Here is a 12,656-nt window from a genome sequence, read left to right as displayed (position 1 = left end):
AAGTGGCACATCTCCCTTGAAGATGCTGATAGACCAGACTCTCTGGCTTCTGCAAACCACATTCTGGCATTTTATGATTGGGATCCCCCTAGCAGGGGGTGGCCTACTGCGACAAAAGACCCAGACACGTCAGTTCACTGTCGCATCTAGTTCACTGTCGCATCTAGATAGGATTGTGAAGGTTAGCAAGTGCCACACTAAAATGCAACTATGAATGTTAGCATGTGCCACACTTAGACAGAATTGTGAATGTTAGCGTGTTAAATGTTATATAACCCACTAAACAAAAAGCTCAAACTTTCTGCATACTTAACTCACTTCACAACACCACAACGACACATAAGCAGCACCAACAGCATAAGAGGACTGACATCGATCCGATACTTGCACCAAAGCACAGTGCACGGTGTATACCAAGATGAAGCTGCCAACAGAACACCACTCCTCTCACTATCCTACTCCCTCCTCACCTTATTAACCCACCCGCCTTCTTGTTTACAGATCCGCCAGAGCACCTGGGGACAAACTCTGTTGGTGACGGTGCGCGGTACAAATACATTTAACATTTAACATTTAACATAGATACTAAGGGAGGGAGCTGGCTTCAGGATGACACAGTTACATATGAAAGGTTATCCTGTCTCCTTTGTTATCCTCTGCAGCCAGGCCCCTTTGGGCCCTGTTTGAAGTACCCTCTGACGGTATGTTAATCTCTGCCACCAGCTGCAGGGCTTTACAAAAGATCTAGGTGGTACCATGAACCCTTTTTCAGTTAATATAGGCTGACCATGGAAGGGGGAATTGTGTCCTCCCCCTTCCTTATGATGACCGCCTCTGCTGTCACATTCTCACTAATATGACAGGGGTGGACTGTACCTGTAGATGGTGTCCAGCCCGGAGTAGACATGTCTATGCTTTTGTTGTGGTGCGAGCATAGGAAAATGTGTATGGATTAGTCCCTCACATTTTCCTGAGGTCAGTCTACCCTTTACTTTCTCAGTTTTATTTTGGTGTAAAACCATAAAAGCAACCTCATACATAAAATATCAATCAGTGCAAATGAGCTATTAGTACATACATGGTTACAACACACTACATGCATAGATTAAGAAGAAAAACAATTCCTAAAATCTAATAAACCTTATATTTAAAATTGCAATCAACCCCTATTAATAATAACCATTATTTTGCTAAGATCATAAAAGACAGCAAATAACATTTTAAAACATAAAAATGTCTGCCTGGGCAATGCTAAAATATAATCACTAAAATCCTGGGCCTTATGGTAATAGCAGCAAGTATGACATTTTACAAACCTATTGTATAAATTGGCTGTTGCTCCACAGCACAGTCCTCCTTCTAAGCCATGCCCTGTGGATGTACCTGGCAATGTAATATAACATATTATGGTCTTCACATCCTCTGCAGAATGCAAAGACCTCTGACACCCTCCTAAAGCCTTTTAATCTGCATAGTGGCAATACATACTTTGCCCTAAGATCTTTATACCAAGGGCAAACCAGCATACAGTGAAGGACAGATTCATTCTCAGCGCCACAATACTGACAAACAGAACAACTTACGTTATTCCAACTTTTCATAAAGGAGGATACACGCAGACTACCTGCTCTCAGATCAAACAATAATGAGCGCGCCAAGCAGGGAGTGATGATGTCCAAATAATGTATCAAGCCAAATGTTGCCTTTACCTGGTGCCTTGCACAAGATGACACCAGAACCTGTCCATTATGTTCTCTGCAGGCAGCTTTAATCACTTCCTTGCTCTCTGGGCTAATGCATTCTGGTTGCACCCAATATTGTGCAAGGCCCAAGGTTGTGCACATGCTTTTAACATTAAAATCTAATGCCACCACACAGTTTGCATCAGTTGAGACTGAGTTTATTTTAAAGTAATAAGTAGTGTTCGTTAGCGACATGTGTTTCGGCCCATGGCCTTCTTCACAGCCGGACATATACTTGATCGTCACAAGACAATAACCATAACAAAAACAGAGATTTTGAACAATCATAAACCCAAGGATCAAGAGAGTTTCCAAATATACAAAAAATCATATAATATGCTCAAATTAGATACATTTACAAACAATATAATACACAAAAGTAAGTTATTATGTATAATGGTAGAGACAGAGATTTGAGGGGTTGGGTAATGGTAGAATATGTTAGGTAAAACAATCAAAATAAAAAATGCCAGACATTGCAAAGAAAAAAGACAAAAGCAAATAAAAACAGAATTAGGATCTGAGGATCTGCATACTCTATTGTCAGTGTACAAATATATCGTACCAAGTAAATGTGTCAATTATAATTGATCCTATATTAAATTCTGTCCAACTAATTAATTAATTAATATCCACCATATATCTAATTCTATCTATATTGTGGTGTTAAATATCATTTTTACCGAAAACAATTATATCTCATGGATCATTATTCCTTCCATACATGTCAGCATTAAATTGTGAGGTTGGACATTTGCTTTACCTAGTAGGTAAATAGTGAAAACCCTTCGCCAAGAATTTTTTGTAGGATCAAATCAATGGGTGTAATCCCGTACCTACAGTCATTACAAAGAGAAACATGCTATTTACCATTGTGTTCCATTACACGCATAGTATATGGAGTACTCGTTTTTTTCTCCTCCTTCTTTCCTTATTATTGTCATCCAATAAGAGATGTGCAGTTACCCCACACTGTCATCTTAATTAATCAATGCATATTGCATTTCACTTGACCTATGTAATGAACCCAGTACTGGGTGTTACCTAGCGTTCTGTAATCGAATTACATGTTATTTTCGGAAACACTTATTTACTCTGACTTCAAAATTCCATTCCACAGCGCTCTCAATAATTATCACAAAATTGACATTTTAAGTAATTGACTTCTCATGTATTATATTGTGAAGTCTTGTGTTGCGGCGTTGTGAGCCATGCGCCCACATCGCGCTAGTCCCTGAAGACCACTGATGTAATACTTACGCGTTTATATTTCCTTAAACAATCCCGTTGCATTGCAATACTTTATTAGGCTTCAAAGCTTGTTTGCTACTAGGTCAAAACCCTCCCAATGATTACCAGTTGTTTAAGATGTAACAGATGTAAAAACACTGTTCTCCCAAGCTTACCTCGTCCCTGGAGTTTCGTTCCCCTTGCATGCCGCTCTGTTCAAAACCTCTTGCGGGCGCCATTGCTTCCGCCCTTCTAAAAGTTGTTCTATTCTTTGGTAGGTTCCGCCTGTTGCTAAGCACACGCCTCCTCCTGGTCAGTAGTTTAACTAGCTGCCTGTTGCTTAGCTACCTGCTCAATGATCACCTGCGCGTGGCAGCTACATCACATATTCTTGTATCACACGTTTAGCGTTGTCAAATGTGTGTTTGAAAGCATTCATTATGAGTGAAGTTAAAGCCCATTGATGTGGTTTTATGTCCCACCGTTCTGGACCAATAGGCGTTATACAGCACTTATATCGCTACACATTTATAACCGGTCCTCCCCGGTCCTGGAGATGACATTGTGAACACATTGGGCCTCATTCCGAGTATGGAGGTAGCCATGCCGCTCTTAGCGGCATGGCTCCACCCATACCGGGTACCGGGTCCGGGTTCCTTGAATGGGGAAATACCAGGCCATTCCGATCTTGGACGGCCCGTTTTAGCATCCTGGTCTCCTCCCGGGACCTGCTAAGCATGCCTGGTTTTACCAGGCATCCTTAGCGGGTCCCGCGAGCAGACCTCATAATGAGGCGGTAGGGGAATAACGCCGCCGGCAGCTCTACCCACGCCGTTAACCCCCTACCGCCTGTGTCGTAATGAGGCTCATTGTGAAATCCTGGCTATCACATTCCAACTAAATATGACAGGTGTGGACTGCGTCTGTAGGCTGTGTAAAATGCCAGAGTCACACAGGTTTATGCTTTTGCCACACACATTTTCCTGAGGTTGATCTAACATCATTTCTTTTAATTAAACATTTCAAAAAAGCCCAGGCGAATGGTCGAATTCCTCACAGGTACTGATCGATATGTCTACAGTAACGCTCTAATGTGTAAGGGAAACAACTCAATTTGCGAGGGGTGTTCTTCCATTATGCCAGTGGCCCGGTTCCAATGTTCTAGATTGCTGCTCAGATTCATCAGGGCACGCGTTCATGGGGTGCTACTTGAATATGGAGTGGTAACTGCTCTAATGTCCCACGCCTGCTGCTCCAGTGTGCCAGGTTTGTTGCTCCAATGTGCAAAGGTGTTGGTCTCAATTGCTTTAGTTGCTGAAGTGTATCTGGGTAACTTCCCTTAGAATTAGGAGAAGCGCTCAAATGCGTTTTTGTCCCAAAAGGGCTAGTTTCATTTAGGAAAAGTGCTGCTCAATCTATGCCAGGGTTCTGCTGTAATGTGGCAGTGTTGCTGCTCTAGTATGCCTAAATGAATGTTTTAACTGTGCCAGCGATTCCCCTCTAGATTGCCTGGGCGGCTTCTCTTATGTATCATGAGGCTGCTCATTGCTGTAGGCGTGCTGCCCTAATGTGACTAGGGAGGGTTGCTAATGTTCTAGGGGTTGTACTTCAATGTACCAGGAGTGCTTCTCAAATCTGCAAGCAACGGTGCTTCTATTTGCAGATGATATTCCTGCCGTCGTAGGTTTAGATGTTCTATGGAATCACCCATTTTCTCGAGGTCACATATCAAAAAGACTAATTTTTTTGGGTCGATTTTGTGCGACCCGCACAAAACGGGAAAGGGACATCACTGCTCTTTATTTTGTTTTTAATTCCCAGGGTTTCACCCTCCAAACATCCTCCTTTGCTCCCTGCAGCCCGCCACGCCCCTCTGCATGCACACGTTTCACACTCACGCGCACACCAACAGACACACACACACACACACAGGCTTACCTGTGACTCCCGCAGCTCGTCCTCTCTGTCTCGCCGTGCCTGTCAGCCCCTGTGTGCACTTGTGCGCGGCACAGGGGCTGACAGTCCGATAAAGAAAGACCACTCTGTGAGGTCGCAGAGCAGTCTTTCTAAATCGGTCTGTTTTCCTTTCGGGAAAAGGAAATGGTCATTTGACCTAATACCGGGTTTAGCATGGCATGTTCATACACGCACAAACTCAGCATTGATCCATCACACATGTTTTTTAGCGCTGGACCCACACAACTTTACTACTACACTATAAGTACACCAAGTCCGGGTTAGAGCAATTTCCCGCCAATTTACTTTGAACTGAAAATGGTGGCACGTGTAAGCCAGGGATGAATTGGTCACTTTATATACCACTGAACTGGGGCTGGCTGGCACAAGGGATTGTTCCAAGTTTAATCCTGTATTATATATTCACATATTCATTCAATTGCTATTATGACGAAATGGCATAATCCACCCTTGCAAAAGGATATGTCCGTGGACACTATGGTGTGGTATATACCAGGGGGTATATACCACATCATTCGTTTCTCATTTCCATGTCTAAGATAGAGGGACAGACCAGTCGAGCTCAGTGTGGGAAAAACATGCCTCAGCTTGCACCCCTCCAATCAGTCAAGAAAAAAATAAGTTCTGTTCAGTCAATGAAATGAGGTACATCTGCTTCTCAGGTTTTCAACATCCCCTTACCATTCTCTCCCCAACTGTTAAACGTTATTATCTCCATGTGCAGTGGACTTTGACAATCTTTTAGGGAACAGTACCACCAAAACAAAGAAGCCTGCACAACCCAGGGACATGCTGCCGATGGCCATAGTGGACTCCTTCATTCAGGAATAGGCAGTGGGGGCAGAGAGAAGGCGGACCGCATAGGTATAGGCAGGGCCAGTTATATCCCCACTCCTCAGCGTGATTCTGAGAAGGAATCTATCTGGAACACTTCAGCAAGCAAGAGGCCCTCATTTTTCAAGGAACCATTATTAGATATAATGCCAGAGGGGCGAATACATCAACTGACTTTCTGCTGACCGATATGGAGGACTGGACAATGTTTGGAATCTTCGGCATGCAATAGCTACCTACCCTTTACCTCCCAAGTCGTAATCTTCGCTCAGCATCGGCTGTTTAGCAGTACCGAGGTTTAAGCGGACACGGGTGGGTGGTCGAGCTTTTTCTGTGGCAGCAGCAGTCTTATGGAACAGACTTCCGCAGCCCATAAAAAAAATCCCGAACTATCTGGCCTTTAGAAAGGCTGTTAAAACCTACTTATTTTAGTTAACTCCAGCTCTGCTCGGGCTGCTCCCTCCTATCTACAGTGCCAGGATAACTTTGGGTGGACGCGCACTTAACAAATGCCACTAACATAAAATAACATAACAATAGAACAGGGATTCTTCAGAAGAATGTAGGCTCAAAAGAAAATAGCACAAGACCTTCGAAATGCGTGAAACCAGGACTAGGAGCAGAAAAATCGCAGATAGATGCCAAGATTTCAAAAGGACAATGGGACTCATCACGAGCCCCACCGCCAAACCCCCCAGCGCTATTAGCGCCGGATCACGAGTTTGGCGCAGCGGTAAATTCCCATTCCCCATTGGGTCTATTCGGGAATACCCCATTCCCCATTGGGCCCAATGGGGAATTTTCGCGCAATTACCGCCAGTGGTTTTCCCGCCGGCGGTAATAGCACCGACACTGAAAATCGGCAAAATTGTGGCGGATTTGACTCCAGCTCAGAGCTGGTGGGAAATCTGCCAAGGCTGTAATTTGGCGGCCATTAAATACGGCGGTAATAGCGTCACCGCTGCATTTAAGAGTTACCACCAAACTCGTGATGAGGCCCATCCTAACATAAATGGTACATAAAACAAACCTTGTTATGAGTACAGCAGTGTAGTAAAAAATGGCAGTAATGTGGTGGTAATTCTGTTACTGCCGCATTACCACCCTGCCGTATTATAGGTTTGGTGATACAGTACAGGATAAACTCCAGCAAAATGCTGGAGATAAAACCGTCACCTTACTGCCAAAAATCTGCAAGATCTGAAAAATGACCAATGGCGGAATTACCACCAACGGTAACTCTGCCGAAATCCCCATTGAAACCTATGGACTCCAAAAACGGGGACTTAAACCACCCTAGCAACACCTGTTATCCCATTGCAAATCCGCAGGACCAAGTTGCAGTAACGGTAATTCCGTTTGACAGTATTTCGGGGGATTTATTGTCAGAATGCTGCCAAACTCATAAGGAGGCCCAAGATAAAATGACATTTTAAAGGCCCAAACGTACTATCAGTAAAACATACTGAAGAGGAAAGATACCCTATACATGTGATTCAGCGAAGTATGACATTTGCATTATCACCAAGGAGGCAAAGTTATTACAAAATTAAATTTCCCTAAGCAGGTAAAACTATACTCAGACCATATGCACCTCACGTCAGGGAGAGAGGTCAACACGTAAATACATAAAAGGCATACATCTCGTAGATGTACTTATCATTTACTAAGTTCTTAAATGCACCCGCTCAAATGGGCAGTTTGCGATTGATACTGGAGATCCTTAAAGGTTTGAATGCCTATTATTTTAGGAGAGAACCGTTTCGGGGTATCGGTGCACCTCATTTATTCTTTTCATGCCTTTCGTGACTTCTTTGTACTTTGGGCCTCATTGCATGACTTTGCCCTAGCATAGCACCATTCCTATCGCTTGCATCAAGCAGTCACCCTGCGGTAGTGGGCTTCAATTTGAATGCCAATTGAAGGAAATCAGTTGATCACCTGCATTTGGAATTGGGAAAGTGTCAATACTGCTCAATCCGATCCTGAGAACTTCTCACTTGCAAGGGTGCCAGGCGTTCAACACGCTCTGGAATGTGTCAGTAGCACCGTACCTCCCTCGGCTGCCTCTGTTGTCCACAAACTTTCACCTTACTACACAGTCTATTCTTTAACTGGCCACACTTGGCCCTCGGAGGCCAGTCCCAAAATTAAAATTCTGAAGTTTGACCTGTAGTACATATTTAAGGTAGGCACAGACAAGTTAGCCCCAAACCTTTTGGGATTGTCGTAGCAAGATTCAAACCCCACAGGTATCCAACTATGACATAGTGTACTCATTATCCTATTCTCCAAATCTGCCTTGTAACTCATTCCAATGAAACCATACGCATTCAAATGAACCCATCTTTTCTATACCATACCATCCATCTAACAGGACTCACATCCCCCACGCTATCACAAAACATCTCCAACCCCCACCTCTCCCTCCTTTTGTCTGTGGCACTTATCCCTTCTTACCCTGCTCCTTTTTCCTCTACAGACTAACGTTTGGCTACGCCTTTCAGCAGCCCAATAAGCCAGCTCTTGTTGAACAGGGCTGGGTGCTCTCACACTACTACAGTGGCGATTTGGCACATTATAAAAAACTATTAGCATAGCATGACATGCATGCTCACCGTAATCCAACCACACCCACTTTTTGTGATCTCGATTTGCATTATTTCCACTCATTGCCCTCCACCTCACTCTTTTCACCATATGGCAGTACTTCCGGCATAAAGGTAGCACATGGCCTTGACTCTGCCTGTTCTAATGTCAACTCGGAACACATTGGGCCTCATTACGAGGCTGGCGGTAGCTGTAATACAGGCACGGCTGCCGCCGGTATTCATTTTTTTCCAGGGCCCAGAAATGGCCAATTACCATGTCATTACAGCCTGGCCGGACGCAGTATGTGCCCATTCCTGGGCACCTGAAAAAACATGTCCCCATTCCTATTTCAGCCACATAGGGCTCAATGGGAATAAGGAGATCGGATGCACCAGCACCGTTTATAACGGTGCATCCAACATGCTGTGCTCGCGGGTGCCTTTCATTTCCGCCAGGTCAGACATGGCAGAATGAAAGGCACCTGCAAGCACAACTTGGAGTTTGACAGTCCGGATACAACAGTACCGGCATGCTTACCGGTACCGTTGTATCCGGACCGGCAAGCTCGTAATGAGGCCCATTGTGTGGCTATGGATGATCCCGATAGACCAAGTTATGGTCTCTGCCCCTATTATTGAACATGACATTGCTCCAATGTTGTAACCTTTTTTACTTTACTTTGTGTTCAAGTACTGCATCTGCAAGCGCAGGCACACTTTGTGAACACATTGGGTCTCATTACGTGTGTGCTGGTCCGGTAACAACAGTGCCGGTAATCCTACCGGCACCCTGGTTACTGGACCGGCACACTTCAGGTTTGCGTGCGGCTGCCGTCCTGGCTGCCAGGCCTGACCTGGCGGGCGGGGCGGCACCCGCTTGCAGACTTACAAGGAAGTACCGGCACTGTTGCACACAGTGCTAGTTCTTCCATGCTCCGCATTCACGTTTGAGTCCTATTGGACTCAAACGGGAATGGGGATTTACCTTTTCTGGCACCTGACTACCAGGACCGCCGTAGTTGTAATACCCCAGTAAATTTGGCAAAGTCAGGCACTGAAACATCTTGGAAGTCCGGCGGCAGCTTGCCCGGTTTTACCGGCACGGCTACCGCCGGACTTGTATTGAGGCCCATTGACTTCAATGTTTGAAATTGTGGCACCTACATCACAGAAGGGAGCCTCCCATCTGCTCTCCGTCTTATTCACTATCTGCATTCCCTTTCCCAGCATTAAACAACCCCCTAAATCTTTCCTGGACAAATCATTTCATTTCAGACGTCATGGAAGAATGTTGATGTGCACGACCGCTCGCGCATCCACAAATGTTAATGGTTACCCCTGTTCGTAGACAATCCCCGTCACATTATGTTGCTGTGCTCTTTCAGTGTTATTGTTGGTTGTGTGGGCACAATCTGATCCATATTTAATGATCCGTTCATTAGCCTCTAGATAACTTTTTGATATTATCAAACAGGACTTAATTGCTGCTCCTTTCTCCTGTCACCTGAACGTGCATCTGAGCCCTGAATGGGTGTGCCCAAGTGCCAGGAATTTGTGCATTTTTTCTCGCTAATCAAATCGCTAAGTGTCATGTGCGATCCCCCCCAATGGGCCACGGGGAAGAGGGGAACAGCCCTCTTGCAGACGTTGCTGCTATTATTTGAGAGGCCTGGGGAGCGTGTGATTTTACTAGGAGTCAAAAGGCATCAAGCATTTTAATGAGAGCTGTTCAGCAGGTTAGTCACTGCTAGTACACAGCTCCCTTCTGACTGACGGCTACCAAGCATTACTGTCCTAAAGGCGGTGGCCATTTTATATTCCAGTTGGGGGTTGAGCCCTGCTCTTTGTGCCTCATGAACTGTACTAATCAACCATTTATATAATGATGAAAGAATGTTCCAATGAAAAGGAAACATCCATACATGAATATCAGTTCTAACGAATGACGACAGAGCGGGCAATCTGAGGTAAAACAAGAAAAGAATACAGGACCGTGTGGAGAGTTTATCTTGTTGGGGCATTAGGGCATTGAATCATCATCAGCGCAAATTGATCATAGCACTGAATCGTCATCTGCGCAAATTAATTATGGCTCTGCATCAACATCCGCGGAAATAGGTCATAGCAGCAATGGATAGAGTTAAAGGTAAAGGTTATAGAGTTAAAGGTAATTCTAACATGACCCTTCCTGCTAGGGCTTTTTGGTTCCACGATGTTGCAGCGTTTCCCGTGATCACATGACTGAGGCACACGGCAGCACACGTTATATGGTCAGCTGACCATTGTCTATGTGAGCTCGCCGAGCGTGCAAATAAACCAGTTACTGTTTGAAATTGGCCCACATGGAGTGTGGTTGTGTTTCCTTGCGGTAGGTGTGATTAGGCCCGCGCGTACAGCCTCAACCCAAGGCTGGGACCTCACACTGGTGACGAGGGTGAGCCCACGGCACCGTCTCATAACAGAATGCTGCTGCTTGTTAAAGAGGCATCTCTCCACGCCCGATCAGAAGAGCAGTGCAGTGTGTGAGGGGTGGAGCCTCGGCCGGCCCAGCAGCTATCCTGCAGCCCAGATTAAGGACTGCACTACGCAGAGGGAAGCGGTTATATGTGATTTTACTGACGGACATTACAGAGTGGTACATTTCATCACTGACAGATTTTTTTATTTTTTTTATTTGGTTGCCCCCGAAACCCCATGATTTTTTACCCTTATAACTCCACACCAACCCCATCCCGACCCATCTTAACCCCTTTACCCCAATACACTTTATATATTTATTTAATGTTTTCTGTGTTTTTTGGTATGGTCCTCAGTGAAATTTACCACTCTGTAAAGTTTTCGGTAAATTGACTGGGTACCAGGCAAGCCTGCCCAGGACTCGTGGGACACATTTACTGCTGACTTCACACAGTGAGTGTGAATTGGAGGGACAGCCCCAGCAACCACAACACAGGCCAGAAGCACAAGGTGCAGGTGCAGCATTAATGGCACTGGGGTATGGGAGAGGCTGGGAGGTTCCAGGGCAACGTGTCAGCCCACCTCAGCCCATCACAAACCTGAACGTAATATCCTGAAATGGAACTGGCATGCAGCCACATCAGGATAACACAGTGAAGGTAGAGCACCTCAATATGCCCCAGCAACATGTCTGAGCCAGTGCAAGGCCAGGACCAGGCTGTTCCAGCTCCAGGCCCAGCTCCCATAGGGAGAGATGCATTCCCGCTACCGGCCATGATGCCATTTGATACCATACACAACACCAGTTTAGGTCAGGGATGTCATTTGGGGGTCGCACCTGCGATCCCTGAGCTCTCCCTTGCTACCCCTAAAAAAACGTTATCTTTTTTATTTTTATTTTTTTAAATTGAAGCTCCTGGGCTTTGGCAAATGCCATGTGGCTCTTTGTTTCTGGAGGTTATGGCTTTCCTGTTCAGGCCTCTTAAAAAAAACAGGGGGTTCCACAAGTGGAACATTTTGCACCAGACCTGCAGATGAACTGCCCCGCTGTTAAATCTCACTTACCAGTTTAATGGTATCCACTACAGAGTGTAATTTGCTTTCTGACTTTGAGAATGTTCATACATGTAATTGCTCATATTACTGCAGCCGGTAAGATAGCTCAGTGGGTTGAGTGCTCGCTGCTGCAATGTGTGAGTGATCTGCAAGTTGCAGGTTTGAATCCTGTCAAGGTCAATTCAGCCTTTCATCCTTCTGAGGTTGATAAATGAGTACCAACACAGGTTGAGTGATATTTTAAGTATATTTTTTTCTATATAAAGCGCTTAAGCGTAAATGCTATATAATAACACAACATTATCAGTTGGCCTGGGTCGTCTGCTTGCGTTCACAGTAATTTGGTAATATGGGCCTATACACACTGATATTAATGATAGATATGGTGATCCATTCTTGTATGAAATGGATATCACATTACAGTGATATCGCAACCATATTTTTCCGGAGTGTATTTGGGAACAATGCTATGTGATGCCACTTCCTGTTTTGTCATGGGGTGAAATGCTGCATTCCATCGCTTCCAGTGATGTCACTTCAGGGTGGGGTCAAATGACATCACTTCCCATGATGTCATCAGAGGTCAAGGGCCATGTGATGTCACTTCGGCTACCCCTGGCATTTTGGTGAAATTACGTCCCTGGTCTAGGTCTGAGGTGGACCAGGTGGATGAAGGAATTTGACGCTTACTTAGATGCGGCTGGCCTGCAGGAGGACAAGCGCATCATTGGACTACTCACGGTCACGGCTGGCCCAGAGGTACGGGACA

This window comes from Ambystoma mexicanum, chromosome 6q (assembly GCF_040938575.1).
Source record: "Ambystoma mexicanum isolate Mex_15411 chromosome 6q, UKY_AmexF1_1, whole genome shotgun sequence".
Classification (NCBI taxonomy): domain Eukaryota; kingdom Metazoa; phylum Chordata; class Amphibia; order Caudata; family Ambystomatidae; genus Ambystoma; species Ambystoma mexicanum.
Note: the sequence above shows the minus strand (reverse complement) of the source record.